The sequence below is a fragment of the Eleutherodactylus coqui genome, chromosome 6, assembly GCF_035609145.1.
Source record: "Eleutherodactylus coqui strain aEleCoq1 chromosome 6, aEleCoq1.hap1, whole genome shotgun sequence".
Classification (NCBI taxonomy): Eukaryota; Metazoa; Chordata; class Amphibia; order Anura; family Eleutherodactylidae; genus Eleutherodactylus; species Eleutherodactylus coqui.
Window position 1 is genome coordinate 78017154 of NC_089842.1, and position 14538 is coordinate 78031691.

Genomic DNA, 14538 nt, shown 5'->3' on the forward strand with positions numbered 1-14538 from the left:
TAGGCAAAAGCGTAAAGCTTGAATCATCAACCAGTGGAAAATCATCACATGGTCAGATGAATCCAGATTTCTGTTGCACCATGCTAATGGGAGGGTCAGAATTTGGTGCAAGCAGCATAAATCAATTAACCCTTCCTGTCAATTGATCAGAGCATGTCAGTACCTCCATTTAATCTATGGCAACTGCAAGAAGCTCTCCTGTCTGCATAGAGCAATATTCCTGCAGAATGATTTCAACGTCTAGTGGAATCCCTGACACGATTAATTGCTGCGGTTTTGAATGCCAAAGGAGGTCCTAGAATGCACTACTAGAAGAATGTGTCTAATAACATTGCCATCCAGTATATGTCTCCCTGAAATCTTCAATATGTCTCCCTGACATCTTCAGATATGTGGTCTCCTCTGAAGACCTCATCTTCGTTGGCTACACTTGTTATCTCCCCCGCAATTGCCCGATCATCAGATCACGTCCTGCATGGTCAACCGATCACACATGAACAATCAGCCAGGATCATATCCCAGAAGAGCAGGAATATGCAATGCACAGTGAGCTGGAAGATAAGGCGGACATACCCACAACCATCTTATCCGAATAGATGAAGATTGGGAGAAAATGTTCAATAATCATAGACTAGAAACTGTGCAAGAATCAATCACCCAGCGCGAAAGATCTATGCTGAACGGGGAACCATTTCATGTGATGGTTAATATATCAAACTACTATATGAAGGATTCTCCTCCTAAATGGTGGATGATGAGTAGTATTGACCCTTCATGCTACTTAAAAGTGAATGCTACCGTCATAGAATTCACCGAGTGAGGAAGCCTTGTACATCCTCAATGACTGTTTTTACTTTCATAGACAAAACTATTATTGTATGTGATCATGCACTCGTTTGTCTCGTTAATGCTAATCGTTAAGTCTATGGTGGGAGTAAGTTAGCTATGAAGCGCTACTCAGATATTGGCAGAATTACCCTGAGATAACACAGAGTGAGAAGGAGATGATGTCCGTGGAAGAGACCAGCACAAAGCAGACGGTGATTCGGAGAGAACAGACATTGTGCGACGTCTTCCCTAGTTAGAGGCAGTGGGCGGCACATCAATACTGGCAGAGGCCTGTGTACACAAATCCAGCTCCAGGAGTCTTTGAAGTCAGAGGCTGTAATAATCTCATACACAGATTTGTGCGGAAATAATTCACAGAAAGGGGCAGTACTAATAGCGTATAGCCATAAAACCGCAGCCAGGAAATCCAGCTGTACACCCAACACAGGAGATCACAGGAAATCTGCCACTTCTGGAGTCGGCACAGGTAAAAGGGACATGAGCTATCAACATTGATGAAAAGGAATTGCAGAGAACCATCCTTGGGCTATGGCCGCCATATTGTTACGTTATGGCGTGAAGATAGTTTGGGAAATTATTCTAGACACTGCAGCACAATAATATTCTCATTATCCAGGATGTCTGTCCTGATAATTCCTATTAGAGTGATCTCAATCTCTTTATTATTGCCTGGAAAATCAGTCAATGTAAGACCGGGTTCACATCTGCGTTTGTCCGTTGCAGATCTAGCTGAAAATGCCGGAAGAAAAAGCATTGCATGCCGTTCAAAAACTGGGCTGCTGAGTCGAAAGCAGGCAGACCCCATTATAGTCAATGGGGTCTGCCCAACGCTGTTCGGTTCCATTCAGAGACGGAACTGTTTGTCAGTGGGGATTCCCATTTACTGCTCCCCGAACGAAGCAGGAAAGCGGAATCCCCAATGCAGATGTGAAACCACCTTAAATGGCCATGCTTCCTGGTATATCAATATAAAAATACAAAGGCAGGTATAGTGACCACATCCAAACAGCATGCAGACAGGCAAATTGCTATATGGAGGAGCTCGCATAAGTGCAAAATACTTAAGAACAAGCACTCACATGCCTACCATATATTAGGGGAGCACTCACATACCTACCATATATTAGGGGAGTGGCTGCTTGGTATTAGGCAGGCTTACATGGACTATATGCGGTATCCGCTGCGGGTAAATCTGTGACCATAGATAACAAAGGACTTTATGTCACGGATATCCACGGTAAAATAGAACATGCTGTGTTCTATTTTCCGCTAGCAGATTCCGCAATTCCGACTTGCAAATGTGAGTGTGTAATTCAATGCATTTAATTGAACCGCGTATTACCGTGGATTAAGCGCTCGTGGAATCCACAATTAGAATCCGGTCATGTGAGACTGGCCTTATACTTGCACATAGATAAAGCATACAAAGCATGCCAGTTTCAGTGATACATGTAGTGCACCACGCAGGCTTACAGCCTATTGACCCTTTCCAATCCAATTTGTATCCTGGTTTTCCTAGGGGGCTTACTCTTTTTCTGCCATTATAAAACGGCGCTATATGCTGGCTAAAGCCAGTACTGCATGAGGTGACATGTTGGATAGGCTCCGACAGCAGAGAGGCTGGCAATATACAGTAAGAGAACCCCAACAGACGTCTTCCAACATCGGAGCTGTACAGCCTTAAATCATAATGTCTTCAGACGTCAGACAGTGGATTGGAAAGAGTTACTGATGCCCCATAAGCACACATTGGTACTGACACCCGGAGCTCCCCTAGCATCCTAAAGCTACACTGCTTACTGCAAAAATAAGGATAAATGCCAATAAATATGAGGTATGTAAATGCAGGTACGGTCGTCAATTCTATGTGTTAATAGAAATGATGCACAATCTTCAGGTGTTATAAAACTCACAACACACTCAGGTTTCGGAACTCTCTTGCGTTGAGCCCTTCTCCTACTCGATTTCCACTTGTGATCATCATTTTTTGAGCACCTGTGTACATACAGAACATTACTTTATCTTGCAAGCTCCACAGTTACGTCCTCTATTAGACTTCATAGCTGCAGTAATTATTCTGCTGGGGGAGTCACTGTGTGCATGCATTATATTCCTTACCTGTTACTGATCCTGCGTTACATCTTTTACGGTGCTCCAGAGCTGCACTCACTCATGTATTATACGCCAGGCTGCTGTGTTGTTGGCTGCATGAATTTCAGAGCTTCTCCTGGTGACGATGCAACTGACAGGCTTCAGCTCCATTAACACATAAATACTGATGCTCTTTTTTTTGAAGCTCTAATTGTTGTTTTCATCACTTTCTGTTAGTTTTGCAGCCACCCCCTCCCGTATAGATGATGTTCTCTTTCTGATCGTCGTGTCGCGGGATTCTTCAGCTCGAGCCTCTCAGGTTTTTATTTTACGTTGAAGGCAAATTCTGGTTCAGAAAAGTCAAATCAGAGACAAGAATAAAGTAGAATTGAAAGAAAGACAAAGAATTCAGGAATCCCCAGGTCTCAGCGCTGAGATGTCTTGTTCTCTGCTTAGCGCGTTCTTTATTCGTTTAGATCTTAGTTATATAAATCATTTCCTACTGATGGAAAAGTTGTTTGTTACTGAGAGCACTGACGCTGTCTGCTCCGTGAATATTTAGTATTCATTTTCTGATCGCTGCATTAGGAGCAGTCGGCTGTTTTTCAGTGCTGGCACTACATCATCCAAACAATGGACCTTTTTATTTAAAGGGTTAGTCCATTGTCCTGTAATTGAAGCTTCATCATTGTAGATTGAAAAGCTCTGCAAGTTTCTAACAGACTTTGGGCCTCATTTATCCACACTAACAGCAAAACTTGTATGCTGAGACAAGGAAGACAGGAGGTAGAGAAAATGGGAAACAGAGAAGATAGGAGACTGTATGGACTGGATAGTGGACTGTATGGTTCACGAAAATGTAAATAAGCACTGTTGCTTCAACAAACTTAGCATAAATCAATAGTACAGGTAAATATCAGAAACGTTATAATATATAGTAGGTTTGTACGTATGTATGTCAGAGAAAGTGATTCATTCTCTGAAACAAGGAAGACAGAAAACAGAGATAATGGGAGACAGAAAAAAAAGGAAACCAGAAAAAGTGGGGGACAGAGACGACAGGGATGAGATATAGAGGAATACAGAGAGGATAGGCAGCAAAAGACATAGAAGATGGGAGACAGGAAAGACCAAGAGAATGGGAAAATGGCGAAGACAGAGAATATGGGAAGCAGAAGATGGGAGATAGGAAGAAAGAAAAGATGGGAGAAAGTGGAGATTGGAAACAGAGAAGATGTAAATAGGGAAGACAGAGAATATAGGAGATGGGGAAATCAGAGAAGAAAGACAGAAAACAGAGAAAATTGAGAGATAGAGAAGGATGGGAGACAGAAAAAAACAAATTGTGAGACAGGGAAGACAAAGAAGATGTATCACAGAAGATAAGAGAAATGGAAGACAGGAAAGTTGGGAGACTGAAGACAGAGATGGAAACATAAAAGACAGTGAACATGGGAGATGGAAATCAGAATAGATGCGTGAAAGAAAAAACAAAAGATGGCAGAAGACAGAGAAGATGGTAGACACAGAAGCTGAGAGACAGTGAAGATAGAAGGGAGACAGAGAAGACAAGATGGAAGATAATAGATAGGGAAGATAGCATGGATCATATACTGAGACGACAGATTGGATCGTAGACAGGGAAGACAAGATGGAAGACAGAGAAGATCATAGATAAGGAAGATAGGGTAGATCATAGACTGGGAAGACAGATTGGATTGTAGACTGGGAAGACAGAGAGCATGGAAAGCAAGGAAGGCAGAGACGATGGGAGAAAAAAGATGAGAGACACAGAAACTGGAGATAGTAAAGACAGAAGGGATATAGAGAGGTCAAGATGGAAGACAGAAGCTAGTAGACTGGGAAGACAGAGTAGATCGTAGATAAAGAAGATTGGAGGCAAGGAAGACAGAGATGTTCATAGACAGGGAAGATGGAAGAAAAGAAAGGCAGAGAAAATGAGACATGGGGAAGACAGAGAAGATGGTAGACACAGAAGCTGAGAGACAGTAAAGATAGAAGGGAGACAGAGAAGACAAGATGGAAGATAATAGATAAGGAAGATAGGGTAGATCATAGACTGGGAAGACAGATTGGATCTTAGACATGGAAGACAGAGAGCATGGAAAACAAGGAAGGCAGAGACGATGGGAGATGGGGAAAATTAGAGAAAAAAAGATGAGAGACAGAGAAACTGGAGATAGTAAAGACAAAAGGGAGATAGAGAAGTCAAGATGGAAAACAGAAGCTGGTAGACAGGGAAGACAGAGTAGATCGTAGACTGGGAAGACAGAGTAGAACGTAGATAAGGAAGATGGGACGCCAGGAAGACAGAGATGTTCATAGACAGGGAAGATGGACATAAAGGAAGGCAGGGGAGATGAGACACTGGGAACACAGAGAAGATGAAGGACAGGGAAAATTGGAGAAAGAAATGGGAGACTGAGAACATAGAAAACAGAGAAGGAAAAAAATATGGGAGAAGGATGACAGAACGTGGGAGACATGGAAGATAGAGAAGATTGGAGACATAGAAGTTTGGGGACAGAGACATAGAAGACAGAAGATTTGAGATGGAGAAGACAGAGAAAGTGAAAGACAGAGTAGAGGGATGACAGATGACAGGGAAGACAGAAAAGATCTGTCTGCGCCTAAGGCTAGGATAGAGACAGCTTTAAAGGGGGGGGGGGCAAATTGAGCAAATTCCCAGGGCCCCAATCACCATGCAGGCCCCCCAGCTGTATTTACATGTGTCAGCGCAAGTGCTATGTTATGTTGTGTAGGTCTGCTTTGCATTATCTCTATCAGGATTTTTACTATGATACTTATAAATAGCAATGACAGTAATACTGTATTAGGGTACGTTCACATAGAGAAAAAACCCTGTGCTATTTCCATGTCAAAAGCCATATCAAAATCCACACCATTGGTGGGTGAAGCCTGCTGCGGATCTGTAGTGGCCCAGAGTTAGTAGGGCCCTCCATAATGTTATATGTCTATCTCGTGCCAATGTCTTGTCAGTGTCTTGTTTGTGGACTGCATTAGATTAATGTGGATTGAATGGTTGCAGGACTGAGAGGGTTAATGTCTGGTATGTCCTGTCCTGTCTGGTAAGTGTATTGTATTTGGTGTATCTTTTGGAGTCACATGAGGATGTTAGATATATGTATTTGCAGAAGGCAAAGTGGGGGGAGTCGAGCAAGTCAGGCAATGTAAGAGAGTCTGAACCTGTCAGTGAGGGAGCCACACAGACACTAGAGACATCAGTCTGTGTGGGGAGAGGATGGAGGAAGCCAAGCGACTTCTTTGCGCTAAACCTGGGCCTATTCTACCCAGGAGACCTCAGTGCTTCTACTGATCGCTGAGAGAAGGATGGGCTGCTTCACAGCCAGAAGAAGAAACAAGAGTGAGTGTTGACCGGTAGAGAGAGAGTTGCCGACACTGATAACTTGGACTGTGGATTATCCGAATACCCTGAGAATCCTCCCTGTTGCACAACTCAGGCTTGCTGTATCTGTACCAAGACTGTTTGTTTGGATTTGAGTTCAAGAGTTTACAGAAAATGACAGAACCGATTGTTCCTGGTTGTTGTTCAGAAAGTTGCCCTGTGTGTGGACTACTTTATTACATGTGGGAGATCCACCGTAGAGGACAGAATGGTGGCGTCACGAGTGACAATCGGATTTAAGGTAACCCCCAGTTACTGTGATCTCCCCCAGCAGTAACGTGGTTGGGTCCAGAGCTACCCCCAGGGGAGGAGATAGTAGATCCCCATGACAAGGCCTTTCTCTACCCTGCTGTCTTCTCGGTTGTGGGCTCCTCAGATGCTACAGATCCACACCAAAATCTGCATCTAAATCCCAACAATGGTGTTGATTTTGATGCTTTTGATGCAGATTTTGGTGTGGATTTTCCACTGCATATGTGTGAATGTACACTTAGGGACCTTTCACATGTGACAGACTTGTCCACAGGATGCAGCGCAGGTGTGGAGTTTGTCAGTGTGGATTTTGTTGCGTTTTTAACCGCAGAATGAGTTCTGTGGAACATCTTATTACGAAATTTCTTGTGTTTTACTCCACAGACTTTAATTGCGGAATTAGATCTCCTGTATGTTAAAAATCCGCAGCAACAATTCCACAAGACGCTCTTATTCAGCAGCAGAAGCTTTTCCATGACAGAGCTTAATCTTGTGGTTTTGAAGTTAAAACACGCATATTAAGGGCTCATGTCCACGAGGAAATTATATTTAGCAAATCCGCGCAGGAAAAAAACGCAAATCAATATCCCATAGCAATGCATTGACCATCTGCGGTTAATTAAATAGCCGCGGATGGTATTTTAAGTGATTTGCGGATTTCACGCGCGGGAAAAAAAAAGCTCCATTTTACCGTGGATCACGCGTGCGGGAGCTTTATCTCAATTGATCTCACGCATAAAAAAAGACAATTATAGTGCATCGGCAGCAAAAAACTGCAGCAGAAATCCGCGCAGGCGTCATTTTCTCCATGGACATGAGGCTGCACAGATTAATTCCGCCCCGTGTGAAAGGTCCCTTATAAGGGTTAACATTTTTTACACCGTGATTCGAATTAGCTTTTTGATCCATGTATATTTCCACTATTAATGTTCATAAATTCATTCCATTTGCATACCTGCTTAAGGCCTCATGTCCACTTGAAAAATACAATCCGTGCAGAATCTGCCACTAATTTCCGCGGCGAATTCTGCGCGGATTTGCTCTAAATGGTATTTTTTTTTGCATGCAGATATCCGCACACATTGCTATCAATGTAATAGCAATGTTGCTGATCCGCGCAGAATCCGCGGCAGAATGGAGCATGCCGCGTTTTTATTCCCGCGCGTGAAAAATCAATGTAATGGACTGCGGATGGCCAATGATTCCCTATGGGCAAAATCTGCTGCGGAATCCACAATTCCATTTAGCTAGTGGACATGAGGCCTGAAAAACAAGATTTTGTCAATGCTCTAGCATTTTCAAGATGCATGCTTGCTGTCAGTGAATGGAAACATTCACGTTTTAAACCCCTTCCAAGCTAGCCCTGCTCACACAGCTAATAAAATGTATCAGAATAGAGAAATCTGTCCTGGACCCCATGCTGGCTGTTCTCTTCTGATGTTTCACAGTATCATTAGGGGCTTCAACAGATGAGCGTGATAAGCTGCATTATACGCCCAGGAAATTCACGCGTAATGTGGGGAATAGGACCCATCGATCATTTTTTTTGTGCACGTTTTTTTCTGCAGGCGCAAATATTTAGGACCTGCTCTACTTTGTGCACATTTGCACACCAGAGTCCCATAGGGGGTGCATAAACACACATATCTACCCGCACAGGTATGTGCTAAACGCAGCGCATACCCACGATCATTGGCACCTTGTTAGGCAAACTAGCCTTTGAAATCAGGGCGCAGTGATTCCTCCCCCCGTGTAATCGAGCCGTGCCTGCACAAATACGCTCCGAATTTACTTAGGCACGAGCGTTAAATATACTCGCTCACTGCGCTAAAAAACTGGGCAGGAGCGAGCGTATTACATTACACGCTCGTCTATTGGAACCCCGAGCCTCATATATTCTGTGTCTGGTCATATGGTGCCTGTTTCTCAGCCCTAATGTTTCCGCCATGTTGTAGTTACCTATCCATTTTTTTTTTTGCAGATCACCGCTATATCTAGCAGTGCAGCAGTGTAGCGGTTTACTGTCTCATGATAAGAACCGTTTCTGCATTATTTTATTTTAATCACCCCATTTGTAGACCCTTCAGACAATTCAGGTCCATTTAGAGTAAACCCTGGGCTCTACAGCAGGGGAGCCCAGATCCCGAGGAGTGACTGCAGCGCTCTTATGTCATATGACACGTCTATTCCGTGTTTGCTGTCTGCACATAGAGCTCAGCTGGACTTCTGCTGAATTATCCAGTCAGTGTCATTTCCCTAACAGAAGTGTGACCCGCTGACACAGTAATCTCACGATGCAATTCCTTTCTCAGCTGCATTCATACTATTACTGATACGATGCATCATGCAGCACAACATTCTGCTCTAACAGCACTACAACACTCAGACTGCAATGTATGGGGCTCAGATGGCACAACTAATGAAAGACATAGGGCTTCCCTGCCGAGCCCGCCATCTCTGCCCAGAACCATTAACACCCAGGGAGCAAAGTCTCTTCCAAACTTTTACTGACCTGCAGAGAAAGCAGCATAAATGGAGTCAGCAGTGCACAGAGTGTCCCTCCAATTTATGTGAATCCCAATATAAAATGTTTTAGTGTAGAATACTATTTAACATGGACAGATGGGCAGACACCCGATTACCCTCCATCATCCCTATGTACCAGCAATATGCAGACCGTCCCATCAGTGTTACATGACTCCCAATAAAATATGTTCTCACTGGTACTAAGCAGATGCCCAACTACCCACAGACCCCCATGTACCAGCAGTGTACAGACTGCCCTTCCAATGTTACATAATGCCAAATATTATATGCACTCAATGTATTATCAGTTGTCATACAGAGAAATGGGAAGACTACCCTCATACCCCCATATACCAGTCATGTGCAGACTGCCCCAACAATGTTACATGACCCCCAATATAATATATACTTACTGTACAATACTGTATCAATAAATGTAACAAGGAAAGATGGAGAGATGCCAGACTACCTCTAAATCCCATAGCTAGCATTGCACAGACTGTCCCTCCAATATTCCTTCCAAGTATAGGGGCTTAGTGGTGGGTCCGTAGGTGACTATAGAGACCTATTCTTGATCCACAAGTTCATTTGCAGTAGGGACATTGGTTTCCCGCCGTAAGGCGGTCCTGACAAGAGTTGGCTTGATGTGCTTTCCTCTTGATACGTTTCTCCCTTTCGCCCTCCATTCGTGCCTCTTCGAAGTTCAGAGCTTGGTAACGGCTGACCTCCAATTGAGCGCTCAAGGGCTAGGGCTTCCCAGTTCTTGATGTAAGCAGTTGTAATACAGAGCAGTGGGAAAACGCTTAACCACCACTATTCCCTCTTTTTAGTATTATTATATGAACCCTGAGATTGTATTACAGTATGGTCTTATTACGTAGCGCCAAATAGGCAGATATGATATGGACACACGGACATGTGGATTTCCATATATTCGCACTGGGTATGCTGTTGCCCACTAACATTTTGGGCTTAAACAGATGAACGTGTTTGCGCACGTTTTTGCGTGCATAAAACTCATGCCCGCAAAACGTGATAAAGCGAACACATTGATTTCAATGGGTTTGTTCTCATGAGCATGTTTCTCACACACAATTCCTGTCCACCAGAAATAGATAGGTCTTGCCCTATCTTTCTGCATGTTGCATAGAAAGCTGTCATAGAAGTCTATGATGGGTTAAAAAAATCAAGGAGAATGTTGTGACCCTGCGGACAACCCTTGTTCATGTGCAAATATGCTCCATTGCAAGTGAGCATATTTGCGCATATGTTTGTCTGTTGAAGCCTTGGTTGGTTTCTGTTGATGGGTATGAGAGTTGTGTAACTGGCTCTTGTAGTAATGAGTGTGCCCCTATGTACTCAGGAGATCTTCTTTTATAGACAAAAGAGGTGTGTTACGTAATGCGCTCGCTGCTGCGCAATTCTTTTTGTGCAGTTAAAGAGTATATTTTGAACATTCACCCGCCATGATTCAAATGGCTAATTAGCTAACACAGTGTTGGTGATCACAGGCATGCACTGCGTTAAGCGCATACCCACGTAGGTAGATGTGCATATTTGCGCACCTCTCATAGCACTATGGGACTCTTTGGTGCGCAAACATCCACAAGATAGATCAGGTCCTATTTTATCACGCCTGCGAAAACAACGGGTGCCAAAAAAAAGAAGTGAGAATGAAAACAATGAAATTGGGTTCTATTCTCTGTGTTATGCATGCAGGATTTTCTGTTGCAAAAACTAGCACTAACGCTCGCCTGTTGAAGCCCTAAGGCCAGATTCACATGGGCGTATTTGTGCATGAAAGTTTTGTGTGCTCAATATGCAGAAAATGAAACCCATTGATTTCAATGGGTTCGCTCACAAGAATGTATTTTGCAGGTGCAATTGCATCACGCTAAAAAACGCAACATGCTCTATTTTCTTGCGCATTTCTGCGCATTTCACATTTGGTACTTATTGAAGAATTTGACTAGAGATGAGCGAGCACGCTCGGATAGGCAGTTATTGGAGCGAGCATCACTCTTCTCGAGTAACTGCATTCTCGTCCGAGCAGGCTCGGGTGGGCGGCAGGGGGGGAGAGAGAGAGATCTCTCTCACTCTCTCCCCTCTGCTGCCCCCCCCCCCCCACCCTTCAATCTGTGCGGACGAGAAAATAGGCCCTGCCCTATCTTTCTGCTTTTTTTGTGTATGTAATAGTGATAGGAAATGCAGGTGTTTGCCCCAAGATCTCCATTATCAAAGGACTTGCACATCTCAGACCCAACCCTTTAGTTTTTTTCCCCATTTGTTAAACTTATGTATAAATGAGTTTTCCAAGATGAAAAAAATGACAGGTGGGAGATAAAGGTGGAAAATAAAGAAAAAGCCATGCTCACCTTTCCAATGGCCTTTCCTGTCTAGCTCAGCAATCACTAGCCTCAGCAGTCATGTACCTAGAGATTGCTGAGCAGTCTGTGAGCAATGAATGGCACATGACTGCTGCAGCCACTTCCAGGAGCAGACTGGCGGGGATCGGAGCGCTAGTGCTGGACAGGAAGGCCATTACAGAGGTGGGCATTACTTTTTTTTCTTTTATTTTCCATCATCTGCCTGCAAATCATAACTGCAGCTTTAAAATAGAAGACCTTGTTCATGCAGTGAGTTATTAGTTTTGGTGCTTCAAAAAAAAAACATCAGGTACAAGTAATACTTTATACTCTTCTTTGAATGCACGCCTGGTTTTGGATGAAAAGTGCACCAAACCTGCACTGTGTGATACAGGATCAGTACAAGTATATATGCCTCATTGCACTGCCATACAAACTCAGCCGGCCTCTGTGTGCATGGAGATGTTGCTCCCCAGAAGCAATGCTTCCATATACCTCTGTACATACGGAATCTGATGGATCATGTCACTTTTTTTCTGTGGGATTCATGCAGAATTTGATAAAACTGTATGAAAATAGGAAGCATCTGGATGCACAGTACATGCATCTGTATGGCGGCTCTACTGCAGCTCCTTGCAAAATGTAATCCGTCCTTTTTACAAGTTCATTATTTTGTATAGCATTTTATCATTGTCGGGTTTTCAAATGTGCTCCTGTGATTGTAACAAAAAGTGATCCTAACAACGTTGGTACAAATATTCAAGTATGTTGCCAAAAAAAGCAACAGAAAAATTGCTGTGTAAACACTTGCAACGCCCCAGAGGGGTGACCCTGGGTACCTGGCTAACATGAAGAGCTGTCTTGTCACGGTAGCACTTACCAGGCTGTGGTCCCGGAGGGATGACACACAGCCAAGGCCAGTGTAGCATTGCAGGCCAGCTTCGACAGCTCTATGGTAGGGAATGGCAAAAAACGGGATGAGGGGAGTAGTACTATGTATCACTCGTGACGCCAGCGTTCCCACACACTGGTAAGCTACGTGGTGGAGAAATTAACACAGACACTTGTGTATAGTACTTCGGGTCCCCAGGAACGGTTAGGGCCCGGTATAACTTTTATTTGGGTAATAAACTTATATAACAGGTAATGCAGGAACAATTCATGGTAACAAGTTAGCAGGCTATTGCTCAGAGGTAGGGAGGATATACAGGATAAATACGGTCCTACGGTCCTCACTAAACTACCATTTCAAGTCCTTCCCCGAAAAACATCGCTGCGGTGGCTGCCTGCAACCAATTGCTTTCAATGGGGCGGCAGCAGCTCCTGCCCCATTGAAAGCAATGAATAGCATTGGGAACCTTTACCACAGCCGTGACAGCTATGGTTGAGGATTCCTTCATCCCCACGGGGATGATGGAATCCCCTGCCATAGCTGTTACAGCTGTGCCAGGGAGTGCAATGTACTGCCTATGTTTTCAATGGGGCCAGCACTGCTGGCGTCGGCCCCATTGAAAACAATGAGTGATAGCACTGATTTTTCATAGCGCTGCAGGTGTGCAGTGAAGGCATCGCAAATGAGAGTGAAACCATTGAAAATCATAGATTTCATTTTCATGCGTTTTCACTCACTCTCGCAATGAAGATAGCCTATCGCAAGTGTGAAGCCGGCCTGAGAGTGAGTGTGAGAGGGCAGGAGCTGTCAAAAAGTGAGTCTCAGTGACTAGGAGCTTATGAGAGTGAGTGTGAACGTTCAGGAACTGTCAGAGATATGAAGCGAAAAATGAATTTACAGAAATAGGACATTTTACTATAACTAATAAACAGCGGAGGAAAATGGCTATGCTAGTTTTTAGAAAACAGTAGAGAAAATTTACGGATATGTTACACAGAAACCTAACTATCGGTAATTGGAAGTATCAATGCTATTATTCACATTATATCATAGAATGGTAGAGTTGGAAGGGACCTCCAGGGTCATCGGGTCCGACCCCCTGCTCAGTGCAGGATTCACTAAATCATCCCAGACAGATGTCTGTCCAGCCTCTATCGGAAGACTTCCATTGAAGGAGAACTCACCACCTCCCGTGGTAACCTGTTCCACTCATTGATCATGCTCAGGGCTAAAACGGATGAACATATTTGTGCAGGTTCTTGCGCGTATGAAACTAGCGCCCGTAAAACGTGATGCTCAAACCCATTAATTTCAATGATGTCGTTCTCACGAGCGTGTTTCTCTATAGGTCTTGCCTGTGAGAAAATATAGGCCCTGCATTATCTTTCTGCATCCACAGAAGTCTATGGTAGGTTTAAAAATCATGGTGAAGGGTGGGACAACTCTAAGCTGCTGCTTGGCTCAAGTCTTCCATTCTGCATGTGTTTTTTTTTTATTATTTGTGCCCAGTAGAGATGAGCGAGCATACTCGTCCGAGCTTGATGCTCGTTCGAGTATTAGGGAGCTCGAGATGCTCGTTACTCGAGACGAGCACCACGCGGTACTCGTCTCGATTAAACGAGCACTGACCATTGAATTCAATGGAGCCGGCAATACAGCCGGCTCCATTGAAAGCAATGGGCTGCCGGCGATCTCAGGATGAATTTTCGGGAAGGGCTTAAAAATATAAGCCCTTACCTGAAAATCATCCTAAAATGTGTAAAAAAAAAAAAAAATGGCAGCATAAAGATCGTTCTCCTCTGCCATAGCTGTAACAGCTGTGGCAGAGAAGAACGATGTTAGCCCATTGAATTCAATGGAGCCGGCAACACCGCCGGCTCCATTGAAAGCAATGGGCTGCCGGCGAGCGCGGGAGTGAAACCCCCCCCCCCCCCCGCACTGTCAGCATAAAGATCGTTCTCCTCTGCCACAGCTGTAACAGCTGTGGCAGAGAAGAACGATGTTAGCCCATTGAATTCAATGGAGCCGGCAATACAGCTGGCTCCATTGAAAGCAATGGGCTGCCGACGAGCGCGGGATGAATTTTCGGGAAGGGCTTAAAAATATAAGCCCTT